The following is a 26,849-nucleotide window of genomic DNA, read 5'->3' as shown; positions in this document are numbered from 1 at the left end:
CCTCAAAGCTGTATTTCTGTGTTATTGTTTGCCTGTGATGGGATCTTGACAAACTCTCCCCGGGCTCAGGGGCTAATTGCTGCGTTCACAAAGTTGCAGATCTGCCTCACTGTCATCTAAGTTGGCACTGGGCTGAGCCAGTTGTAGTCCGGCCATCCAGAAACCAGGAGTGGGACTCCATGGCAATGCACGCAGGGTGCTGTATTGTCATCTCCTGGAGTCCAAACTCCTTCTGCAGCTATTGCGTGAATCTGTTTGATCCGTGAGAAAAAGGATTTTGGCTGTACTTCAGGGCAAATCCCCATTAAAAAACACCTCCTGGTTCTTGGGATGTCCTGGAGACACCAGCAGCACTAAAGTTGTCCTTGTATCAGTGGGAAAGCACTGCAGACCAGACTGAGATAGTGTTAGCACAAGGGGAAGCGAGCTGTGGCTCCTCTTATTTCAGGGTATTCACCTCTAGCTGCCTACAAGTACGTAGACATGGGGATGGGGAAGGTTATGTCCACCTCTCTTGAACACAAAGTCCCACTTTGCCATTGATGTTGTATTCTGAGTTGCAGGAGGGCCCCAAAACACCATGGATGCGATATAAAACAGTCCCAGGTTCCTCACAGATGCGTTAAATTTCCATTATACATTACAAAAAGAAAGTCCAAAGTCCACACATTATCTGTGCAGTGAGTAAGAAAAGCTTGTTTAAAGTAAGGGAAGGAATATATCAAAAGAGGATTTCCAGTTTCTCATTTCAAGTTTAATGCTGCCTTTAGATGCCTGGGCTTTTGACTGCAGAAATCCTGGGCTTTGTTTAGCCCTTTTTCTTGGCAGCACTTTGACCTCTGGGTCCCTCCTGGTCTTGACCTCAGCTCTTTTCCAGTGAGACAGCCTTGGTGGAATGCTGCGATTTGCAGGCTCTTAATCCCAAACCATCAAAAACCAGCCTTGCGTGTGCTGAAGTACTGACCCGTGTCATCCAAGCCGCTGTTGCTCTGTGCTGCTCTTTAGCTTCACTTCCCTTTGTCTCCAATAGCACTGCGGGACCCCAGGAGCTGCCCTGTATCTGGGAGGTATGGTGTGTGACCCTCTCCTTTGGGCCCAACACCCAGCAACTCCCACCGCTCTGGGGCTGGCATGGGAAGGACCTTGCAGGGAGGCTCTGGCCCCACTGCAGCCCATTGGGGTTGCCCAAGAAGATGCTGAGCCCCTGGAAGTCGGGCTGGGAGCTGGCGCAGAGCAGAGATGCGTGCGGTCGTTCATCCTCCCGGTCGACAGATGGGATCCGACAGCTTCTTCCCTTCTGCAGTCACAGACTCCACAGCTTGCATCTTTTCCCCTTTTCTGCCAGGAATAACTTGGGGAGGGGGGGGGAAGGGGAGGGGTTAAAGAAACGTTTCATTAATGCTTCTGGAAATGTTGTTTAGGGTGTGAATTACAAGAACTATTTACAGTAACTTCTCAAATGAACCTTGTGAAACAGGAATAATTTCAAAGCGTGCAAATTTCACAGCCTTTTGCTGTTCAGATTTTTTTTTTTTTTGGTGGCTTCTACCTTTTAAAGTTATGGCCTCGGGCCTCAGAAATGTGGTGTCTTTGGGCCAGGTGAATTATGAACCAGCCTTGAACTGCCTTCGTAGCACCCAGTATTAATGCGTCCATGTTGCAGAGGGTTAGCGACTTAACCAGCAGGTTGAGCAGGGAGCAGAGAGGGGGCTGGAGGTCTCCAAGTGTTTAAAGCAGGGCACTATATTCTTTCCCTGCCAGACAGATGGGAGACGGTGATGCCCCGTGGACCTTGGAGGAGTTAATGGGGACCTCTGAAAAAAAAAACATCCTGCTGGGAAATGAAATGTTGGCTGCATGGCCATGCGCTCTGTGTGGCTGCTCTTAGTTTTATTGGCCCCATCTACATCTGCAGGGCTCTTCATCCTGCAGCTTGCTGGGCTGGGACCCCTGATAGCCAAGCACATAGTGAGGGGTAAGGCTGGATGCTGCTGCAAGGCTGCATTTGGCTGTATGGAGCCGTGCTTTTTGTTTAAGGCTTTTGTTAACAGGGTTGGTGCTTCTGAGAGATGATTCTTGGAAGGAGTCCTGTGCAGGCACCTTCCTTCTGATTCTCAGGTGAAAGCCTTTCAGATGAGTGCGTGCCTCTATTTTCCTAGCAGAAGGAAAGCTGCATGGATGTAAGTGAGCATGGGGACTGGTTGCATCAGCCTCTGTTCTTGCAGAAAATGAAATGCTCTGTTAATTCTGAGTGCTTTTCCCCACGGAAGAGTGGTGTGGAAAATGTAGCAGATTTCTCATTTGCCCTCAAGGATTTTAAAATGTTGGTCACTTTTAAAATGTGTTGGTCTTTCCTAACTTGGGTGAATTGCCAGCAGACCCTGAGCTTCTGGGAAAAGCCATTTGCTGATCATAGAATGATTGAGGTTGGAAAAGACCACTAAGATAACCAAGTCCAACCCCTCCCCACTACTGCCCATGTCCCTCCATGCAATGTCTCCATGGTTCTGGAACACATAGGACAAGGGGGAATGGTTTTAAACTGAGGCAGGGGAGGTTTAGGTTGGATATTAGGAGGAAGTTTTTCACCCAGAGGGTGGTGATGCACTGAACAGGTTGCCCAAGGAGGCTGTGGATGCCCCATCCCTGCAGGCATTCAAGGCCAGGCTGGATGTGGCTCTGGGCAACCTGGGCTGCTGGTTGGCGACCCTGCACATAGCAGGGCGTTGAAATCAGATGATCATTGTGGTCCTTTTCAACCCAGGCCATTCTGTGATTCTATATGATTCTATGATGGTGACCCCACTACCTCCCTGGGCAGCCTCTGCCAGCGCCTCACTGCTCTTTCAGAGAAGTTTTCCTAACATCCAACCTGAATGGTGCAACCCTTCTTCTTCCCAACACTGAGACTCCTTCCTGCCTCCCCAGGCGACCCTCTTGACTTCAGGCTTAGCCTTGCTTATTTATATCACTCTGCTGTTGAGTTTGCCTTCTGGGTGAGTCTGAGTCTTATGCGTTTCTCCAGGTCCAGGAGTAAAATTGATGTTAGAGAACTGAAAGCCAAAAGGAAACGCAGCACTTCATTTTAGATAATTAATAGATTTTTTGATAGGAGAATAGTGCTGGTATTTTTGCTGATATTTAGTAATAAGTGCTGTCACTGGAATGCCTCCTTTGAAATATAATTTTAATTGAATTTGAAGCAGAAAGAATTTCAAGATGAGGAGAGCTGAACTGCTGGGCTCGGAGAAGTATTTCAACGAGACATTTTGATTTTGCAGAATTAAAACATTTCAGAGTGAAGAGCCTTCAATGTGAAGGAGTCAGGAGTGATTTGAAAAGTGTTTTGATGTTACTGCATTTGCATTTCTCTCTGGTTGTAGACATAGCATGCATGGATGGTACTGGAACGCTGTTACCTGCTTCCACGTGGGTAGGTCAGAGAGTCCTTTGATGAAAAGCCTTAGAATTGGAACAAAGAAACTGGCAAGTTAGTTCGCCTCTGGGTACTTTTGCCTGCCAATGAAAGAAGGATTTCTCACTTGCCCAGTTCAGTTTTGGCCAAGCTAAGAGCTGAAGCTGGGCCTTCTGAGCCCTCGTCCGGCATCCCACGACAAGATCCCTGTCTTTTCTCTTTGTTTGTGGTTTGTGATTAATCGCCCAAGTCCACAGATATTATTTCTGTTCTGCTCCTTGACTGTATGATTTGAAATTTTATAAACAGGCCATAGAAAATGCATGTGACATACAAAAATACGGGTATTCATCAAAGGAGCACAGCTGCTCCCGAAACAATGGTGCTAAGGAAGCCCATTCATACTAATTACAGTGGCACAAAGAATTGTGTTGCTAAATTTGCTGGCAGGTCCGAGAAATGTTTTGGCTTGGCCTGGAACAGTCTCTTTTGGGGAAGAAATTTCTGGCAAGTTGAAACGTTTTAGTGTAGCTCTAGAAGGAGCATTTCGTTTTGAAACCGAAGGATTTGCTTTAAATAGAAATTAAGAATTAGAAGGTGAAACCTATTTTTTTTTTCTTTAATTTAAGTTGAAGTGGAACTTTTTTGTGAGCGTGGGGGAAATTCCTCTCCTAAATGTTGCCAAGCCTAAAAGAAATGGGCCATGATTGCCCTCCTCGTGTTGGTGTTTTCATGTACTCATTTGATGGCACTCCCAGCACACAATAATATTTTCCTTTCTGAAGATAAAATACCTGTTTAGTAAAAACCCTTTAATGTTTAGAAAATCTGGAAATGCATAATTGAGGTATCCAGCCAATTCCCCTTTTTGCCTTGTAATTATTGTTTGTTCATTATCACCCCGGCTGACTTCCGCCACCCACTCAAGCTTAACTTTGCCCCGCAAATCTGTCAAAATAGAGACACACATCAACATTGCAAATTGCTGTTGCAACGGAGGGAACAAACTTTCCTTTTCTCTCAGATGAATCGATTTTCAACATAATTTCACAATCGTGCAATAGGTAGAATGATTCGCTGCTGAACAATCTCTGCCTTCCTTCCTCTTTGACTATCTTACCCGCTCCACGTTCCTGGTTGTGTTTTGGGTACCTAAAACAGCCCCTAAGAGGGGCAGAATTCATAGAATAGAATCGTGGAGTCATTAAGGTTGGAGAAGACCCCTAAGATCCCCAAATCCAACCCCAACCCATCCCTACCACTGACCACATCCCTCAGTGCCCCATCTCCATGGTCCTTGAACACCTCCAGGGACATCACAGCAGCAAAAACCCTGTTCCCAAAGCTGCGTGGGAGCTGGGGTACTACAAGCTGCCTTGCCACAGCTTTGCACCTGAATGTAGGTCGAAAAGCAAAGTGTTTCCAGTCCTCAGCAGCTTTGCTGACTTCACTGGGAGCTGCTTTGCTTTTGCAATGCGGGGCTGATTGTTAGTTGGTGGGAAAACTGCATCTCACGTTGTTTCAGTCCCTGACATTATTAAACAGCCATTCCGATGACATATGGAAATTAATGTTATATTTAGGCATGTTCCTGGATGTCCATGAAGACAGTTACAAACCTATTTTTAACTCTAATGCTTGTACTAATCCTCCTAAAACTCACCGAGGGCCACTAACTCTTCTCCAGCAGCAGAGGAAAACTCAAGCTGGGCTTTAGGGGGCTGTTTCTGCATAGGAAGGTATTTGCTATGATTCCCCCTTCAGTTCACTCTGGTTCTGCTCTCATCTCAAGTTGCTGTGCCCTTCTTGCCAGCACCCTGCTGCTTCCTTTGGCTGGCAGTACCTGCAGCCTTGCCTTAGCGAGTCCCAGGGCTTGGCAAACGCCTTGAGCTGCTCTTGGTTCTGGCAAGCACCAGCAGATGTGTTACAGAGCTATTCCAACACACATCTGTGTGGGGCTGTTCCTATCACTACATGTCCCGTGTCAAAAGCTGGGATGCTGCTGCTTGTGCATGCCCTGCATGGTGTTCCAGATGTTGGCTTGCAGTTCATGGGCTGCATGTGTCCACCTACCCCACAGAGGGCTCTTGAGCACTGCAGCCAACCAGCAGCATCTTTTCTCTCTTGCAGACCAGGGCAAACCATAAAGACTTAGTGGCCATCCAGGTTGCCAGTGGAGATGCACAAGTGCCACTAAGAGCTCTGAGACTGATTTTTTCAGGGGGATTTGCAGGGAGGCCGAAGATGGTGTGCCATCCTGGTATGGCTCCTGTCTGGGGTATTCCTGCAGGTCTGTGCTTGTGAAACCCTTGCTCCAACCTGCTAGGGTGTTTTCACAGATCACAGAATAATTAAGGTTGGAAAGGACCTCTAAGGTCACCTAGTCTAGTCAACCCAGCCCTACCATGACCGCTGACCGCATCCCTCGGTGCTACATCTCTATAGTTCCTGAACATCTCCAGGGACAGTGACCACACCACCTCTCTGGGCAGCCAGTGCCTGACCACACTTTCAGAGCATAATTATTTCCTAATATCCGACCTGCACCTCCTCTGGCACGACTTGAGGCCATCACCTCTTGTCCTGTGACGTTACCTGGGAGCAGAGGCCGATCCCCACCCCACTGCATCTCCTTTCAGGCAGTCTTAGAGTTCCCTCAGCTGCTCCCATCAGACTTACGCCCCCAGACCCTGCACAGCTTCGTTGCCCTTCTTTGGACGCACTCTTGTAGTGAGGGGCCAACCACAGAGCCAACACTTCCCAGCTGGGTAGTATCTCAGCTTGCTCCAGCTGGTGGGTAGGGAAGGATCTCTTTGCTGTTTTCTCCTCCCTTTAGCATCTTCTGCCACCCCACCCCATCCCCAGGCAGGCGTGGGGCTGCTCCTTCCCCTGCAACATGCATGCCTCCTCCTGTGGCTGTGCTGCGGGCAGCTCTGGCCAGCACACCATTATTATTACCTTGCACTTCTGCACTGCGGTGCGGAGATGACTGCAATTTATCAGGCTATTCCCCAGTGGACTGGATTCGACCTGAGCAGCGCTAGAGTGTCTCAGTGCTTCCAACTAGCTCCAATCACGTGGTGCCAGTGCCAGCTTTCCTGGAAGGCAGGCATTGATGGCGGGAACTGCCTGACACGTCGCCATCAATGCATAATAACCTTTATTTAAAAAGAAAAAAAAAAAAAAAAAAAAAGGAAAAAGGGAAAAAGAAAAACCAACTTTCAGCACGCGATCCCACAGTAACCCTGGCAATATGGGCATTAGCGTCCAGAGAGCTTTCTCCTCTGGAAGGGGGGAGTTAATGGGTTTAGATTATTTGTGGTTATCTGGATTTCAGATTGACACCATAAATATTCAAACTCTGAACCTGGCTGGATGCAGCCGCTGTTGACTTTTGTATGACCTAGCTGGAAACTTTAAATCAGCTGTCGGCTTGACTTTCAAGGGAATGAAATGCTCCAAATCCACTAGATAGCATCTCCTTGGTGTTTTATTACCTCCTGAGAACCTCAGTTTGGTAGGGACCAGCTCCAGGCTGCTTTCAGAAAGCAGAGCTTTGTTAGCCTTGCAGAGTCGTTAAACCTGCCGTGTGGGAACAGGGGTGCCCTACCTTGTGACAGCACACTGGGCTCATTATATAAACCGCACATGATTAATATACAAGTGGAACGAGTCCAGATGCAAGCCTAGCACCGTGTTATTAATAGGCTAACATAGATCTCTATCAATGACTCTCTGTTCTCTGGATTGCATTCTATGCTGTGTTTTTTTTTTTTTTTTTTTTTTTTTAAGTGTTCCTTTGTTTTTTGGGATAGTTAGATAGGGATTCTCTGTAGGTTAAAGCACACTTTGCTCCCCATGCGTGGTGTGCTGTCGTTCTGGTCCAGAACTCGGGGCTGGTTTGTAAAGTGCTGAGTAAGCCCAGAATGGAGCACCGTGAGCTGTGGTTGGGGTTGCCCAGCGGCTAAGAGCAGGGCAGTCCTCTGATGCCAGATTCATCATAGCAAGAGGCCTGCATTGAGGGCCACTGTCAGCTTAATGGATGTCACAGCAGCCACAATGTCAATAAAGGTTAAAGCCTGCGCTACGGCGAGAGACCCAAACACCATTTAAGTAATTGCGTGATGGTGGGGAGGGGGAGGATGGCAGTGACGTATCTGGCTGCTCCATGTATGCATCCTCCTCTAAAGAGATGATGGGCAGTGCATTCAGAGATGATCAAAAACGTCGGGGCCTGTTGTTTTGCTGGAGTGCATGGGGGCTCCGTGCTGAGAAGGAGATCTGCAGTGTGGCTGACGCCGCCAAGGCTTCCAGCCCTCCATAGCTCCACAGCACATGCAGGGGAACTGTCTGCATCTTCTGTCTCAGCGCCTTCCCTCGGTCACCTTGGCTTACTTTTCTGAAGGCATTGCTGAATTCAATAGCCCAGCTTTGGGCTGGTCTGGTTTGGCACTGGGCACTCCAACACCAACAGTCGTGTGAAGCAAAGCGGTCTCAGGTCTGCGTGTCGTGGCTGAAGGTGGCCCAGGGTAGTAGCTGGCTTTGAAAACAAGCAGGGGTTGGCAGGTCTGGGCTGACAGCTTTTAGACTAATTGGTTTCATGGTCGAATCCTTTAAACTAATGTTTTATTAGATCCAACAGATTTCTGTTCCAAATTCCCTGGGGAGCTCTCCAAAATAACTGTTCAATGAATAGCTTTTCCCTGCAGCTAAGTGAGAGAGGCGCTGGCAATAGAGAGATTTTGGCAACCCAGCCCGACAAAGACTTGGAAAGGCTCTCAGTCCAACCTTACGGATTATCTCACATCTCCACGCGTCTTGCTGGTACTGGAAGCATAGAATCATAGGCTCATTAAGGTTGGAAAAGACCTCTAAGTTCATCTAGTCCACCCCAGTATTGCCTGCTAAACCATGTCCTTGAACGCCACATCGCCGTGGTTCTTGAACACCTCCAGGGACATTGACCCCACCACCTCCCTGGGCAGGCTGTGCCAATGCACCACCACTCTTTTGGAGAAGAAATTTTTCCTAACATCCAACCTGAACCTCCCTTGGCACAACTCAAGGCCATTCCCTCTTGTCCCGTCAAGTCCCTGGCAAACGGTTGGGTCTTCTGATGGCCAGAGATGTAGGCTCTGGGTCTTCTTTTTAGCTCCCCCTCTCTCAAGAAGCTTTTCCTGTCGTTCCACATCATGATGCATAAGATTCCCTCAGCAGAAACCCTCAGGCATGACCAAGGGCAGGAAGCTGGAGGTCCCCATGTGGCCATAGCCATCGTCTCATGTCCGCAGCCCACCCGGTGTCTTCTGTGAGCAGTGGGCTCTCACGGTGCCATCCTCCTCCAACCTCACTCTGCTTCGTGAAGATATCTGGACTTCCTGATACACATTCTCATGCCTTGTGCTTTTAATATCGGGTATGAGTTGCTATCTGCTGACTAAGATTAATTGAATATGTAAAACAATAGGTGCTAAGTATTAATACAAGGCTTCGTAATGCAAGATGACTTTTATTCTGGTTTGAATACTTCACAGAGCGGCTGTAAGTACATTAGTTTTATTGATCTATGTTCACAGAATTATTTAAATGCACTCTCTGGTGCTGAGTGTCAGGGATTTTCCAATGCTTGCCACGATGCGTTTTTCATTAGAGGCCAGCAAAAGCAGATCCAAACTTGGACTGCTCAGGCAAGATTGATTCCACCCTGGCAGCGGGGGTGAAACAACAACGTGATGCCTGTGAGCTGACCACTAACCACACTGCACACCCCGCAGTGGTTACCCCAGCTCCCCATGTCAGGCTCTGCACCGTCAGCATTGCAGCAGTGCCAGGGTGGGCTGCCTACCAAGCGGGCTGTCCTCGCCCGAGCTTTTCTCCTGCTTTTTGCTTTAAAGAACGAGAATGGATCTGTTCCTATATATAGCTGAAGCTCTTAAATTAAAGCCCCGTCCCTTCTGCGCATACTAAACCTGCCCTGATCTCTCAAGGTCAGATGTTTGGCAGGTGCCAACTGTCTGTGGCTGGAACAACGCTTTTTTTTTCCATCCATATGGAATAGGGCTGTCTCTTATTTCAGCAGATTTTTTTTTTTTTTCTCGCTTTGGTCCACAAATGCTCGCTTCGTCTTCTTCTAGGGGAGGATTAAAAAGAAAGGGAAACAATTCCAGCAAGTTTCCCTGCTAGTGAAAAGCATTCTCAGCTTTTCCTTTTAATGGTGTTTGTAATTATTGACCAAAGGGAGCTGGGCTGTTTTTGGGGAGCTTGGGATTAGAAGAATTGCACTTCCCGGAGACCAATGAAATGTGATGGGTTTTAGTGTTTAGAAGTAAGGCGGGTGCTCAGGTGGGAAAGCCAGGCTTCCCACAGGTTGGTCTTGAGACTGGGAGCTCTCAAAAGCCGCCTTGCCTCCAACACACGTTAAACTACGGCGATTCTCAGGTGTCTGCTATGAGGCTGAGCTCACGCTGCAGCCTTTGCTCAAGAGAGGACACTGAGCAACTGTCTGTCCTCTAGCTGACAGCCCAGTAGAACTAGAAGTTCTCTGCTTCAGCTAAATGGGGATAAAATTAGCTGACAGGTTCCAGAGTGATTGGAGCACACAAGCCCACAGTGTAATTGCGTAAGCCGCTTTTCTTGGGCACGGAGCAAAAAAGCATCAGTATGTTTTACAATGCTTATTCTAACAATCATTTGGCATCTGGAGGTTCCTGGTGCCATCTGAATGTGAACTTCAGGAATGCTGGAGGGGTGCGTGGCCGATGGGAGGATGGACTTGTGTGCTGTAGCAGGAATGCCTTTGGGATTTGGGAGCCTGGCCTTGCAGAGATGCTTGCGTCAGTCCTGCCCTGCGTAGGGAGGTTGCTCCTTGTGCTGCTCTGTGGGGTTTTAGAGTAGGATCTATGCTTTTATTTTTTATTTCTGTGTCTTTAGGAAGTGGAGGAGCTGGACTGGGAGCCGGCCCCTACCATCGCCTTCTCCCCATCGCTCAGCATCCTCCTTGCAGTGGGGTTGGAGATTGGGTTGGGGCCAAGAGCCGGTGCTGTGCTGAGCATTGCTCTTGTCCCCAGCTCTGCCTCTCCCAGGGCCCTGATGTGCCTCGTACGGGGACAGCTGACCCGGGACCCGGTGTCCCAGTGCTCAGACTCTGCATCTGGGAGAAGACAGCTCTGGGAGAGGGTTCGTGAACTTTGCTATGTTTTATAGCCACTAGAGGGGGGTCAGAGACTGCTGGCTTAGGCTACTGCACGCCAGGCTGCCCGGGCTGGGGGGAGCACGGGGCAGCTGGATGGGGGGCTTCAGGCTGAACCCTCAAGTGTGCAGCAAGGGTTTCCTCTCCCATAGTGTGTTTCAGCATCTGTCACGGCCTCGATGGGAATTCGTTTGGGAAGGTCAGATCTGGGATGTGCTGTGTGCAGCCACCTTGCTTCTTGCCCCCGGGAATATGGTATGGCAAGATGCATGGGCTGGGAGCAATGGGCTAGCAAGGAGCCAAGGTGAGGAGTCCTTCTAGCCTAGGACAGACTTACCAGTAATGCTTTGTAGCTGGAGAGCCAAGTGGTGTCACCCGAAGACAGCCATCCTGCTCGCACACAGGCACTGCACAACGCTCCTTCTCCAATAGGGCTTCAGGCTCCTTGGGTGGCAATGCAGCCCTTTGGTTCATGCAGGGTGGCTGCAAAGTGACAGTGGAGGACAAAGTGCTGGTAGCTCAGGGCACGTGGCATTGGCCTCGGGAAGGGGGAGGCACTGAGAGCTGCTGAAGAACAGCAGCCTTTGGGACCACTGGCACAGATGCAATTTCAGCTGGCCAGGAGCAAGTCTGTTGATTGTCCCCATGACCAGGCGTTCAAGGTGCTGAATTCCCTTTGGTAGCAAAGAGCAGAGCAGCACTCTCTGCCAAGATGAGAGATTTTCAGAGCGCTTTTATAGCTCAGCATTTTCCCTCGTGGGTCCCTCCATAGGATATTTTTAAAGGAGGAGGAAGTGCTGGGTTTTCCATTTCTTGGTGCTGCTCTCCAAACTCTGAGTGACACGAGCGAGTCGTAGCACTTGGTAACTTCCCACAGGAGCCTTGGCAAGACGTGGTGAATTTCTGAAGAGCAAGAACAGGGTGAAGAGAGCCAACAGTTGCCCTGAACAGAGTCTGGCACAGCACTGAGAGGAATTTTGTAGAATCATAGGATCATTTGAGTTGGAAGGGACCATTTAAGGCCATCTGGTCCAACTCCCCTGCCCTGAACAGGGTCATCCACAGGTGCTCAGAGCCTTGGTCTTGAATGTCTCCAAGGAGTTTTGCTTCCTGTGAGCAACACACCTGCTGCCATGGCATGGTGGATATTCCTGGCGACACCGGAGCAGGATTCAAAAGCAGGTATCTGATGGCATCGAACCAATCTTCCAAGGTGCTGTGCTTGTTGCTGACAGCACCCAGCCCCTAACGCCTCGTGGGATGTCTTATCTGCTCTCCGTGTCACTGGTGAGTGATGGGGACTTGTTGCGTTAATGGATGGGAAGGATTTGCCCTCGACGCAGCTCCGGGATTGTTTTAAGTGCAAAGCTCCAGATTATAAATTATACAGCATTTATAATCAGGAAAACATCTGCTGGGTGCTCTTTGTAGTGGACAGGGCCAGCCGAAGGCTCCAGGACACGATGCGTAGGGGTTGCACCAATCGCCACCTGTCTGCTCCTATAATCGAGTTGATTTTTTATGGTCTTGACATCAGCTTTCAAGACACATGATCTATGTGTTTATTTAGCTGTCTTTCCTGGCGTCCCTTAGTTTTGAACTCCTGTAAATCCTCCCACAGTTGGATTTCTGCACTTTTCAGAGATTACGTTTCCTGACAGTACATTTCTCCTTCCCCCTCACTTCAGTGACAGCTTAGGCGAGGCTCCAGGGACCAAAGCACTCAAACCTGGCTCTGGAAACCTGAGCTCCGACACAGAGCAAGCCTAACTTTTTTTAGGGGCTGAGCAACTCGTGCCAAGTGAGAGGATTAGGCTCAGAAATGCTGATTTGAGGCTTGTGGTCCCATCCAGGAGCTGGGTCGTCCTACCAGGACCTGGCAGCTGGACCACAATGGGGTCCTCTCTGCTGGGACCTCGTCCAGTTCAGTTGAATTTATGACTGAGCATGGGGTGATTTACGCTTGTGTAACGAGATGCAAAAAGATCTCTTTCACACTAGGCTGGAGGCTTGCCTTTATGGGCATCTCAAAGCCTTGGCCTTGAATGGAAACCTGTCTCCTGCTAGCAGAAGATTGGATACACCTCATCATCACTTGTGCATATTTTTGCTTGCCAGGCAATCACAGGAAAACAGATGAAGAAAGATTGATCCATAGGCCTTAATTTTATGGGCTTGAGTGGAATCCACCTCCCATCAATTTACCAACGAAGGTTAGAAGAGCCAATATCCTTATCATTCCCTCCATCCTGGCTGGGAATAATCTGCCAAATGAGCTATCCTTTTAGAAGGGTGCTCTCACGGAGAAGCGCATTTGTATCTGCGAGGGCTGTGGAGTTATTTGTACTGCTTAGTGCCTCGCTGAGCTTGTTCCATCTGTGCATGGGGTGAACCCAGCCTTCCTCCTCCATTTGCAGAGAGATTCAGTGCCCTGCATCCTCGCTGTGGGGCCTGGGAGCCTTGCCCAACCCGGCTTTCACATCCTTTGTGTTCCCATCCTGCAGCTTGGAGGGACATGAGAGAGTTATCCCTGCCACCGAGGGCTGGTGACATGCCTTCCTAGGGGTGTCACAGCCAGATTTTGCCCTCAAGGATGTGGTACCTGTATTAGAAATGCAGTTCTTCTCTTTGTGTTTTTTTTAATTATTATTATTATTATTATTATTTGTTAAAAGTCCCCCAGAAAACTAAGGCAGAGAAATGGAGCTGTTTGCCCGAGGTCAGTTAGCAGCTGCAAGGCTGCCCTGATTTCCTGCTGTTGTGTCACGAGTCTGAGCAGCTCCTTGCTCTGATGACAGTGAGGGCTTTACAGTAAGGAGGAAAAAAGCCATCTTTCAGCAGGTGCCTCGCTGCGCTCCCAAGTACATCCCACAGGGTGAGAGTGAAGTCAAGAGGCTGCTGTGGAAAGGGTTGTACCAATTCTCTGATCACCACCGGCTAATGACAGCCCCAGGGAGCCAGGCCCTCGAGCTGGCAGCAAGGAGGAGTGTACGGAGAGCGACAAAGTTCTAAATGCAGGGGTCAGAGCTCAGCATGGAACAATTGCAGGGGAAGAGCTCTGCTCGAGCTCATGGCAACAGTGAAGAAAGATAGAGTCACAGTGTGGTTGGGTTGGAAGGGACCCCAAAGCCCCCCAGCCCCACCCCTGCCAAGGGCTGGCTGCCCCCCATCTCAGGCTGCCAGCACCCATCCGTGGCCTGGGGCACCTCCAGGGATGGGGCACCACAGCTCTGGGCAGCAGTGCCAGCTCCTCCCCGCTCTGAGCAAAGAATTTCCTCCTAACGTCTCACCTCAGTCTGCCCTCTTGTAGTTTTACACCATTCCCCCATGTCCTGCCACTATCAGACTGTGTAAAAAGTCAGTCCCCCTCTTGCTTGTAACCTCCCCTCGAGTACTGCAAGGCTGCAGTGAGGTCACCCCAAGCTAAACAAGCTCAGCTCCCTCAGCCTTTCTCCATAGGAGAGGTGCTCCAGCCCCTAAGAAGTCGAGGTGATTCCAGCCATTTGCATCCAAGCCTTCAGCCACCAAAAACCTGCTCTGATCCACCAGCTGTAGGGTTCAGTACTCCAACAAGCACGTGGCTGCTCCCCAAGAGGAGAGAAGCTGAGGCGCAGCATCGGGATGGGGCGAGCAGGACCAGGAGGAGCCCAGCTCTCCCTGCGCCGCCGTGCATCCAGCTTTGTGCTGGCCTCAGCAGAAACCTTCCCTTAACGTAATTAAGGGATGAGCAGAGACGGCTGCGAGCGGAGGCGGCTGTTTATGAGCACGGAGGAGGAGGGCATGCCGGGAAGCTGCGCCGTCCTCCCGCTCGATCCCACTGCTGGGGGAGCACGACCCCTGGGTGAGGCTGTGTGCAGTGCTTGGAGGCCCTCCAACTCCACTGCATAGGGCTGGAAGCAAATTGGTTGTAATGGTTGTGATACGGCATGAGCTGCTTGCTCTTGCAAGGGCTGCGGGATGGAGGAGGAGCCCGTGCTTCTTCTTGCAACTAGTCTGAGCCCGCTTGTTAGACCTGGTCAATAGTTTGCTGTCAGAAGCTATTCTCTCATCAAATAGGTGTTGGGTTTTTTCCTTTCCGCCAGAGCAGAATTTTTCTCAGAATGTGTCAATTTTCAGCCAAATTTTTTTGCTTTCGGTGGTTTCTTTTCTTTACTTCTTTCTTTCTCTTTTTTTTTGCCTGCTTTAAAAAAATAGCAGAATAGCACTGGCTGTCAGCTCCTGAAGCCTGAATCTGAGGGCTCAAGCCAGCAAGGTCTCCACGTACACTTTTGATTTAATGTCAAGAAGAAGTAGTGGAATGGAGGAAGGGTTTTAAGGGCTGGTTTTCACAGGCAGAAAATGGTGTGTGTTTAAAGGATGTCAGGAAAGTTTTTGGAGGCTCAGTCCTTACGGAGTGCCTGGGAGTGGCTCAGAAGGAGCAGTGCTCAGGGATGGGGGTGGCTGCAGCCAATTGCTGGTGACATCCAGTGGCGTGTGGGCTTATGCCCGCGCATGGGGTGTCTGTCTCTAGTTCAGCTCATGCAGTGTTCACATTCAACACTAAACATGACAGCTCCATGATACAATGGAAAACGGGCCATCTGGAGAAATGCTTATGAAAGCTTTCAATCACAGAATCGTAGAGGTTGGAAAAGACCTCTCAGATCACCAAGTCCAAGCCCAGCCCAACCCACCATGCCCACTGTCCCTCAGTGCCACATCTCCACAGTTCTGGAACACCTCCAGGGACGGTGACTCCATCATCTCCCTGGGCAGCCCATTCCAATTCTTAATATCCAACCTGAAGCTCCCCTGGCACAACTTCAGGCCACCACCTCTTGTCTTATCGCTGTCCTTTGCGTAGGGTCTGCACTCCATCCCGTTGGATCTGCAGTGGTGAAGCTTAGCTGGTGCAGGTGATGTCAACCCAGCTGCTGCCTCACCCCAGAGGAAACAAAGGGACCACTCAGAGGGGCTGTGGGCAGTGGGGATGTGCCCTGCAGCCCCAGGTCCATGGGCTCGTTGGCTTCACAGGGCATTTGGGTGTTGCCAGAGTTAATGCAGGAAGCGCGCGCGCCTCTCCTGCGTGTGTTTATGCATGCAAAGACGTGCCTGCTGGGGAAGGAGTGGAAGGCTTGTGATTTATCATTGCTTTGTAATGGGTGCCATGCTTCTAGTGAAAGAGGTCAGCCTCCCTGTGAGATACCAAACCCCCTCCTTATTAACGTCCTGTTAGAGCTAATGGCTTGGGGTAGGGCAAGCAGGTCTTACAAGGAAGGCATTAAAGAGCAGTGCTACTTGGAAGGGAGGCCAAAGAATTTACAGCAATATTTACACGGAGGCTCTCCCCAGAGATAAGGAGGTACACAGTCGCTCAGCAGATAAGCAGAGCTGTGGGACGAGGCACAGAAGGCACTGTTGTCTGTGCATCCTGAAGTTCAACAGGAATGTAAGCCAGAGCTTTGTGGAGTGGAAGAAGGGGATGTGGTCAGGACCACGTGTACCAACCGGGACCCAGTGCCTGTGGATATAGATGCAGCATTAGTTCAGTGCCTGGGAGTGAGGAACGGGACCAGCAGAACTCCATCATGCTCCTAATTGAATCCCCAAACCTTGGTTTGAAGGCGTGAATTAACACCTTAGTGAATGCCATTGCTTATCCTAGTGAAGGTGGGGAGATATGGGCTGGGTGAACATCCCACGGCAGTGCTCTCCGTCCTGCCCACCATGTGCTTTGAGAGTTGCAGGCCAAGTGAGAGCTGTTCCTACAGCAGCTCGTTCTGGTGTCTCCCAGCTCTGGCCCAGAGCCCTGCCATGACCCTAGGAGCTGTGTACTGAAGGCACAAGGACCTGTCCTACGGGCTGGAGGAAAGAGGCAGACCTCCCCTCTCTTTTGGAGAGAGTGATGTGAAATCTAATCCTTTAACAAGTGCGTTTGCTCTGAGTACAGGTCATGCAAAAATCCCCCCAGCTGTGGGACAAGTGAGAGACTTGGGGCTCATTCGTGTCTGGCCGCTGTCAGGTCCCACCTCCCAGATGCTTCACTCCAGGCTCACCTTGTCACACATTTCTCTTGTTTGCCCCATTAGACCTGCAGTGCGTCTGCACCCAACTGTCCCAAAGCCACTGGGCTTTGGATCCAGCCATGTCTGCAACAGAGAAACCCAATAGCTCCAGCGCAGCAATCCATAACGAGACACCCCTGTCTGCTCTGTGCTCCTTCTTCCATCCCTGGAGGCCTCCATGTACCCTCCATTTCCCTCCCAGCCTCAAATGACCCACGGCCACCACTTCATCTTGCACTCGGCCACGTCTTCACTCCGCCGACCTCCCCAGCCCCTAATAGCACTCGGACAGCGATCTCCAAGCACGCCATCCATCACTTGACTAACACATTATTTATTTACCATGGGGGAGAGAAGGGAGTTGAGTTGTCTGGAGAATGTATTAAATTTTCATTTGTTCTCATTGATTCCTGAAAGGAAATGCTGAGTTATGCCATCAGGGTGGACTAGTTACGATATAGAGAGTGTCTCCTATAGAGGGGAGCTGGACGGGAAATGGGGACAGAGTTGAGGTTGTTTGGAATATTGAAACTGCGGTGACCATTTGTGAAGTGTACCTGAGTGTGTTTTCTCTGTTCCCCTTCTCTCTGCTGCAGCTCCTTGCCCAGATATCTTGCTGATATCCCTCGCCATATGGGATGTGTGTGGTGCTGCTTCCTCCTGGCTGTCACTCGTGGGGTTCTGCCCCGGCTCCGAAGCTCCGTGCGTGGGAACAGCTCCTGGCTGGGGCTCATCTCTGTCTGCAGGAGCTGCTCGGCCTCTTTCAGCACATCTCAGTCTGTTTGGAGACAGTTCCCACAAGCATCTCTTCTCCAGGTGTAGCGGCTTTCTCTCCCCCGTGTTTCAGCCGTGGTATCACATTATTTATGGTAAATTTTCCTTTTTTTGTTGTTTTTTAAGCGTATGCTAATAACATAAGTTGTACAAAAATGACTTTTGCATAGGAATCCTTGTCATCCGAGACCTGCTCAGCTTCCTTCCCCAGCCAGGGACTGTGTCCCAGCCAAAAGGGATGATGATGGGTCACGTTTCTGTGCTTTGAAGCCCACCAAGGACTGACCTGGAGTCCAGAGAGCTGTGGGTGCCCCATCCCTGGAGGCCCCCCACGCCATGGATGGGCCATGGGCAGCCTGAGTTGGTGGGGGCAGCCAGCCCACGTCAGGGGTGGGACTGGATGGGCTTTGAGGTCCCTTCCAACCTAACCGTTCTATGGTTCTATGTCCTAGGAGTGTGGACTGGAGAAGATATCACCTCGGAAGAGGCTGTTTCTCCTCTGCCCCTCCAGCCCTGCTCTCTGCCTCCTGGCACTGAGTCTCTTGAATTCAGGGAAAGGCAGTGCAGAAGGGGGGTGGCTTTGCTCTGGTTTTATTTGTGCAGTCTGGAGGATAATCAGGGGTCCTCAAGTTTCTGTGGGAGTTGAAAGAAAGGACAGCGCAGACTGGCACTGTTCCCAGTCCAAAATGTTTTTACTAATTGCATGCAACCTTCCTTACAAGAGAGAGAGACTGCAAATACCACAGGCAGTTTAATTACCACTGCTGGTTCACATTGATCTTATTTATGCTGCTCCCGGTGCTGTGTGCGCAGGGAAGGGTTGAGCTGCACGGGAAGCTGCGGATGGCTGGAATTGGGTGGGGAAATCCAAGCGGCGTGCATGTTTATTTTGGGTGTGGGATCTCTCCAAAAAAACATCACCATTTGCATCTGGTGTGCGGGGCAGCCGTGCCCCAAATACCCCGGTGTGGGTGGAATGGGGGCAGAGCGAGGAGCAGGATGGGTGCAGGGGATGTGCCTCGTGGTGAGGCTGATACCACCACGGCCAAGTCGCCAGTGGCTGGAGGAACCCCAAGCCCTGTTGGCAAACAGCCTCCCCTTTGCCAACCTTCCCCTCCTCGCTTCCTCCCCATCCCACAGTGGGGAGAAAGCAGCATGGGAGGAATCCGAGGCGAGCAGGCTGATGGCTGCCGTCCCAGTGCAGGCTCAGCAAATGGGGCTCGTGATGGATGAATGTGCAGGGCAAGAAGTAATAAAATGGGCCCCAGTCATGTAATCTTCCATTAAAATGAAATGCATACCAGAAATGAGGCATTTCTGCAGCTTGTACCATCTCCCACGGAAGATCATGAATAAAAGAGGCAAGTGTACTGTTGACAGATGCCGGCATGCATAAAGGACAGTTCCTATAAAGGCAAAGCCCCGGCTAACAGATGGACTAAAGATGTGAGATGCAGGAAGATTTACCAGTCTAAATAATTCAAGGGAATGTCGTATGGGGAGGCAGTGCTGGAGAGGGGAGCCGGCAGAAGGTACAGATGGAAAGGCAGGCCAGGCCTTTCCCACAAACCCATTAAGAACGTCGCTTGTCTGAGTGACAGTATGTCGCACGCGGCACCGGCAGAGAGGGGTGGATTTGCCTCCAGCACTCCTTCTGCAAGGTCAGGAGAGGAGTCAATCTCAGAGGCTGCAACTTTTGGAGGGCACGCTTCGCCTCCTGCAAGGCTGCTTCCTCCAGGAGGCTCGTCACGGCAAGCAGAAGGGCTGCTGGATCGGGGTTTGGGAATGGAACGGCCCCAAATTGTTGACGGAGAGCTTCAGTTCCCGCTGCTTCAGTCCAGACCCTGGGAAACCTGAGGCAGGTGCTTGGATGGATGGAGGGCTCCTATGAATTGGTCACATTTGTGCCATGCTGAATGTAGTCCGTCATGGGTTGGGTGGCTGCTATTGTGCATGGGGCTGCACATCAAGCTTTTGAAGCTGGAAACGGGAGAGCTGATCTCATCTGCCAACCTTGGGCCCCCTTTTGCAATCTAGCGATGGCAGGGCAATGAGAGCTGGAAGCATGGTGCCAAGCTGAAGGCAAGAAGTGTGCTAGAAGGGTCTCAGCAGTGTGGGATATGGGGAAGCTGCTGCTCATCACCCCTGGGTGTGCCCTGAACCCCTCTCCCCTCGCCCCCAGGTGAGCCCAGGGCTTGCTGGGTGAACACAAGACATTTTGGGAGAAGCAGGGAGATAAAGGGCAAGATGCGGGGGGTTAGATAGAAGTTGGCGGCAGCTGCCTGGCAGAGATTGTGCGTGCTCTTCGCTCGGAGAGGACGCCTTCCCTGGGCTCGTCAGCCGTCTGCAGCGCAGCGATTAATCATTGGTGTCAGAATCCCTAATCCTATTCAATGGAAAACAAACAGCGCGGCATCCAGCCCTGTGCTGAGCCCAAGCAATTAGCATGTTTACATGGACTGGGAAAGCTCAACAAAGAGTGGCCAACGGGGGCCACGGTAAACGAACTCTTGTCAGCCTGTGATCTTGGAGAGCCCGGGATCCCTGGGCTCTGATGAAGGCTTTGGCTTGGAAATGTGGTTTGAAGGGGCTGAGTGTGGGTGTCCTTGGTATCAAAAGTGATTTTTCTTGATAGAGGCTCAGAGGTGAGCAAGTGTAGGCGGGTGCTAAAGCGGGGGCTGTATTCAGGTTGTAGGGTCAGGTCAGGAAATGGGATGTGGGGGCGATGGGAGTTTTGCTTGTGATTCGATCATAGAATCATAGAGCTGTTTGATTTGGAGGTGACCCTTAAAGGCCATTTGGTCCCACTCCCTGCACTGAACAGGGGCATCCACAGCTCCATCAGGTGCTCAGAGCCCATCCAGCCTGATGTTGGCTGTCTGCAGGGATGGGGCACCACCACCTCCCTGTTCAACCTGTGCCAGAGCTTCACTAACATTGTTGAGTCAGCAGTGGGAACAGCAGGAGGAAAGGCTTTTGCAATTCCAGCACACTAAATCCTGCCTCCAAAAGGAAAATAAAAAGAAGTTTACATTTAAGTTTCGAGTGCAGCTTGAGAGCTTGGGAGGCTGGGAATGAGACAGCCCTCATGAGTACTTGGTTGCTCTCGAAATGAAGGGGCATTGCTGGGTGCGCAGCTCTCCTGCTTCCCTCCCAGCAACACATCTGATTTTGGGGGGTGGAAAAGGAGAGGATTGATTCAAATAAAAATGTATTTGTATGAGAAAAATTATTTCCTTCCATGAGAAAACACATAGTTTGAGGCAAATTTATGGCTTTGGCCTGGTCATTAATATCTGGTTGTCAAAAAGTATTGGTTTGAACAAAAATATGTTGTAATAAAAATGCATTGTTTTGAAGAAATTTATTGTCCCCATGAAAACCTATTCAATTCAGAAAGATATGTTGATTTCAATGAAAATCTATTTGTTTTAAGAGACAGACAGAAGTTGCATTCAGCTGAGAGCCGGAGGCTTCTCTCGGTACAAATCGCCCTGCAATGCTGCTGTATTTGGGATGGAGAAAGGCAGATCTGCAACCGGGCTGCAGAGGCAGCTCAGAGACCCAGTGCTGCCCCAGGCATGCAGCGGGTGAGGTCTGGGGTCCCCTTTGGGCTAAGGGGAATTGTGTGGGTTTGCATTTCCCAGCTCTGCTGTGGGGTTAGCCCAAGGTGGGACTGGCTTAGGCTGTTCTGCCTAAGCCTCTTTCCCTGCCAGTCAGGACTAGGTAGAATTCACTCTGAGCTCAAAAGCCATAATGCTGCCTTAGCTGGGATTATAAGAGGAGCCACCGCGGCATCACCTGAAATCCACCTCCCGGTGCCTTCCGTTTAAAACAATCAGCACTTGTTTGCAGTGGGCTTTTGCTTTCATTACACTCCAACTCTGCTATTTAATCAGCTTCTTCCTTCCTCTGTTTGTACAAGGCATCGCTAGCTCATATTAAAAGGGGGAAGGGAAGGCACAAGATAAAATAAAATCGCCTACCCAAGAAATGTCAGTGCCGCAGTGTTATCCCCTCCCTGCCAACATGCACTCGGGTGCTGGTGTCAATGGAAAGGTTGCCTCTGATTAATATTAATAAAGAATTAGAGCTGTGTTTGTCACGATCACCTCGTTTGGTATTGCTCTGTGTGGCAGGTGAAAGCAGAGGAAGGAAGGGAAGAGGTCTGTGTGGCATTCATTAATCATTTCATCAGGAAGGAGCTCAGAGCAGAGCCCTGCCTTAAGAGGGGCTGCAGGCAGGGATGGGGCTGTGCCGGTCCACACGTTCATCCTCGTGTCTCTGACCTCCCACCTGGCCAGCTGCTAAGGTACTTCTAGGATCTGGGCCGTTTTGGTGCCCAAATGTGGGCTGTCTTGGCCTTGGGTAGGCCAAGCTGATGTATGAACTCCTGTTGTAGGTCTGCCATTGGTATCTGTAGACAAGTTAGAAAATGGACAAATGACTCTGGATCTTTGAAGAACAACTTTGGTTCCCCTTTGATTCAGGAAACAGTGATGAGACCAACGCCTGAGCAGCTGGGTTTTTCCCTCTTAGTCAGTAACTCTCCTGCACACTGAGATGCAAATCTCCTTAGAGCAAGGAACTTATACTTGGTCTGCAAGTGAAGAGTGACCAGGAGCTGGGGGGTTCCAAAGCCCCAGGAAGGTGTGTTCCATCTCCAAGATGAGTATGGTAGGGCCACAACTGAACTAAAAATAGGTATTCGGACTAAGAGAACTCCTTGACTTCCAAAAGGTAGTTTTTCCCACCATAAAATAGGTAACCACGTTGGAGGAACCCAGATACCCTTCCTCCATTGACTGAAAAGATGTTGTAGAGGAACAGAAACAGAGAGTAGATAGCTTGAGTTCCACGCTGAATGATGCTAGCATAATGGCTTAACATGTACAACTTATCTAACCTTTTAGCAGTATTTTGTTTCTTTAACACGTAGAGATTCCTGTACATCTTGGCTCGTGTCCACATCTGTATGTGTCCAGAACTGGTCTGTGCTTTTTTTTCCTGTCCTCTATTTTCTGAACACAGGACAAGAAAGAGTTGCACACGTTCATATTGTAAAGAGTCTTTGCATTAAGAATTTGCAGCTCAACCTTCTTGTTCCCTTTTCCTTCTTTTCGTTTGAGGATGCTATTTATTATTCAAATGTGGGAAGAGTCGAGCCAAGTGGTGCATTGCTCTCATTAATTATTCTCTGGGATTAAGGAATCAGTTAAATCCATATCTCCCTTAATCCTGTTTTATTAATTTTATATTCTTGGCAAAAAAGAAGGAAAACAACAATCCCCCACCCTCTTTACAAAGGGATCATGCAGCTTTCTGCTGGGACCCTGAGAACAGGAAGTCTCTGGTGTTCCATGGATGCTCTTCTTTTTAATTTGATAAAATAAATTAGCACAGGATTAGTGCCTTCCTGAGTGGGCCTGCAGCATGGCTCAGCTGTGGTTGCTACCTTAGGGGGTGGTATTAAGCATCGTTCTGGTTGCACAAAGGTGAGATGTGAGAGCCCCGGCCCGTTCGTTGCTGGGAAGGAGAGCTTTCTTCTTAATAACAGCACGTCTTGCAGCCTTTCTTCCCCAGGAGGCCTCTGTAAAAGTGGCTGCCTTCTGCCAGGTACAGGTTTTGTGTTGGATGAGACTTGATTGCTGGGAGTGAAGACTTGGTCTGGGATAAGGCACAAGGAGAATGGGAATGTGGAAGGGGAGCTTTTGGAGCTTTCATCTCTTTGTGGCAGAGGTGCTCCAGCTGATGCATCAGGACTTTGGTGACTCTTCTGTCATGAGAGTGGTGAGACCAGGCTGTAAGGGAGCAACCTGTAGCTGCAGGAAAGGCTTGGTAGCCTCCAGACTGCTTGTTTTATGTGGCTATAAGACAGGAGAGAAAGGCCAGTGGTGGTGTGTGGCCACATGACCTGTTCTTTGGGTGCAGGGGAACCCACACTGGATTCCCATGAGCAGGATAGAACCGGCCCAAAAAGGGGCTGGGGCTTGCAAGGCTCAAGGAGCTGGACCAGAAGGTCCTTCAACCAAGTGATATTTTGTGAGTGGTATGTGGGAAATCCCTGCTCTCTCTCCATTTAAACCAGAACTGATAGGACAGTGCTCAGAGCTCTGCACTGGAGAGTATGGGGCTGGTGAAACAGGTTGCATCAAAAACCAAGCAACCAACCAACCAGCCAGCCAGCCAACCAACCAACCAGTCAACCAACCAACCAACCAGTCAACCAACCAACCAACCAACCAACCAGTCAACCAACCAACCAACCAACCAACCAAACATCTAATGCGTGCATGACTGAGAATTTCTTATCCTTCTCTTGTCTTGAAGATGACCTCAGCCTGCACTGAGCTGGGCTCTGGGGATGTAGTACTATTTAACTTTGCTCTTTGATTAAGGAAAGCTTTTAAAGCAGAATTGTGCCTGAAGAATTGCCAAGTGTTTTCTCCCTAGGGAGGGTGCCTTGTTTGCCGATAATGACAAGACTTAGAAATGAGTCTGCAGCAATGTCAGCTGGGCAGGGTCACAATGAAGAGGGGTTTGTCCTTTGGCACGGGAACTGATCTTCAGTCCACCTTCAGCTTTCCTATGAAGGGCTGTGTGGATTAACAGGTGTTGGCAGATAAATGTCCTTAAATCCCATCAACACTGGGGTCACTTCTGAGCGTGCTTTTCATTTGAGGGTGTCTTTGGCTGACGAAATCTCTCCTGCCTTCACCTGAACACCTTTGCTGCAGAATAGAGGGACACACCAAAGGTGGCTGGAGTTGCTTTTGGGGCTTTTTGTTACGGAAATTCCCACAATTGCAGCCATCTGAGAAGTGCAGAGATTTTTGTAGAAGAATTTCATTTTAGCGTAAAAGAAAGCAGAAGCTGTCAAGACACTGCAATAACAGCAAAACATCTTTAGGACTGTATTTATTAAAGATCCCAAATCTTCTTCTGTCTTTTCTATTCCAGCCAGGGATTGCTTTTCTCCTGCACTGAATCCGCTGTGCTTTCTTGTTTGTGAAGATTCACTAGATAGTGGGGAAGCCTATTCCTATAAAAACACAGTTTCGTTGGATGAAAGGTATAAAGCAAATGGCCTCATTTGTTTTATACAGTCTAGGAACAACTTCCTAGCTCTCTGTGTTAGGAAAAGCCAGCTCCTTCTTGTTCTGCTGTTAGTGGAGCAGGCAGGGAGCAAGAGGATGTCCCATTCCCAGGCATGGGGAACACCCTGTGAACACACACTGATGTCCCATGTGTGCTGGGATGCAAATAAGATTCAGGCAGGATTTCGTGGCTTGATAATTCTGGGCACTGTGGAAAATCACTGGGAACCAACAGGGTGCCAGGCTGGCACTGAGGAAATTCTTATTTCAGAGACAAGATTGAGAGGCCAAAACTGGACAGATGGAGGAATGGGACACATCGAGTTGGTTGGAGGCAAATGGTGCTCTGGGCCGAAGGAAATGCGAGGGAATCCTCCTAGCCATGCCCATGATAAGCTGAGTTAGGTTTTCCCTTGCTCCTGAGATCCAGCGTTGGCTGGGAAGAGTTTTTTTCAGTGGTGTTTGGGTAGAAATTATCATCGTGCATTGATGCCTTGTTGGGTTGGCAGAGCCTTTGCTCTTGTTGGGGTCACAAACCAAAGAAGCGTGTGGGCTGTGAGCACTACACGAATTAGCCTCAGCAGTCATTTTCTTTGGGGAAAAAAAAAAAAGAAAAAGAAAAAAAAAAAGCTGAGGAAGAGCCAAAAAGACGTTAATAAAGATTTCAAACAGCATTCTGCTAAGTGCCCCAGTGGTGGCTTGATCTCGTTTCCAGTCTTTTGGGTGAAAGACCTCTTTTAAGTTAATTTGCATTGCGAAGCATCACTGATGCTCTGGTGAAGGAGACCTCGCACAGCCATGCACAAGGCAAGCCAAAAAAACAAAGGCGTGTATTTCAAATTTGAGGTAGGAATTATATACACTTAGAGTCATGAACTCTGGGTAATAATTGAAAGGTCAGATTGATGAGAGCAGCCTCCGAGATACGATTTCTATGACAGCTTGATGGATGCCCCACTATCAAGGTGTGCTTTTAATCATAATCTCATTACTCCACTTCTTATGGTTCGACTCACCTAAACTCATGGGAGGAATCAGGGGCCACCTCTAAAATGTGAATCGGCTTTTATTTGGAGAAAGAACAGTTGAGTGGCTGGGAGGACAAAAAGGAAAGGAATGAGCCAAAAAAAAAGGTGTTCCCAGCTGAGGATGAGTCAAGAGCAGACATGGAAGCAACATCTGTATGAGTGGTTCTCCAGCTAGCTCTCCAGAGGCTGGAAATGGGACCAGTGGAGATGACCTGAGACAAAAGAGGGAGACTTGAAGCTCTCCCAGCATGAGCATGTGTCATCCCCACCAGTCTTGCTGCATTGCTGCCCTGAAGAGAGTGGGCATGGGGGCTTTGGAGAGATGGCCATTACAGCTCTCCCAAGCATGAGAGGAGCTTCATCTTGGGGAGAATTCATGTGCTCTGATTTATTCATCCAAAATCCATGCTGAAGCTTCCTGTTGATGGCCAACTGTTAAAATGCACGTGTATAGATGGAGAACACCAGCTTCTCGGCTGGGATCGTCGAGGCCTAGAGAAGGCCAAAGCCTTCTAGATCTGGTGCACGGGAATTAAAAGCTAGAGCTGAGCACTGTGTCTGCTGGGCCCCTGTAGCCAATAAGGCACCACTTCTCACTGCAGTAAATACCAAGTATATCCTGGAGATCCACCACTTCCACTGGTCCTTCTGTAACGTGGCTATGCAGAAACCACACGTTGGACCCCATCAATGGGGGTGGACCCTTTGGCTGTGTGCCATTGGCCATGCCACACCAGGGGGCTGCCTGGCTGGGAGGGGCCCCAAAAGCATCCTCATGGGCTCCTCCATCAGAGCTTGGTGCTGAGGCCGGAAAATGCTGGGGTGGCACCGTGCAGCCCATCAGCCAATCCTGCAATTCATCCTCGTCTCCCTTGAACCTCCTGGAAGAGTTAGTATGGAAATTTCAACCTATTTTTAAGGGTTATTTTCACTCAAGTGAAATCTATCAAAGAAGGAGGGTTATTTTTACAGCGCGCAGCAACTGCTGGTTGCCATGGCAGCGGGCCGGGCGAAATGCAATAAAGCATCCCTCTGTTATTGTAAACACAAAGGGAACCACTGGCACTGCAAAGAAAGGCTATTGTCGTGGTTGGGAGGAAGGCAATGCTGCGGTGTGCCCGCCAAGATCTGGTCCCAGCTGGGCTTGGGGAGCCATGTCCTGGGAAGTTTCATGGAGTCCTATGTGCCAACGTGGGTCTGGGATCCAAAAATATTGAGCCTCTCTGAGCTCCACTCTGTGCTTCTTAGGGGTGCTGGTACTCAGCCCGAGCTGAACTTTTCCCCCTCCAGTGCAAAAACTTG

At 49.7% G+C, this 26,849-nt stretch overlaps 1 long non-coding RNA gene across 2 annotated transcripts in view; it reads left to right on the top strand.

Annotated features, from left to right (window-relative positions):
- Nucleotides 1-26,849, top strand: part of LOC121111407 — a 93,533-nt gene that overhangs the window by 16,801 nt on the left and 49,883 nt on the right. For both annotated transcript variants that reach the window (XR_006930819.1, XR_005861939.1), the window contains exon 3: nucleotides 17,245-17,517. This is a non-coding gene — a long non-coding RNA (uncharacterized LOC121111407). The remainder of the gene's footprint in view (nucleotides 1-17,244; nucleotides 17,518-26,849) is intronic.

This window comes from Gallus gallus, chromosome 8 (assembly GCF_016699485.2).
Source record: "Gallus gallus isolate bGalGal1 chromosome 8, bGalGal1.mat.broiler.GRCg7b, whole genome shotgun sequence".
Lineage (NCBI taxonomy): Eukaryota > Metazoa > Chordata > Aves > Galliformes > Phasianidae > Gallus > Gallus gallus.
Note: the sequence above shows the minus strand (reverse complement) of the source record. Positions and strands in the feature narration are given on the sequence as shown.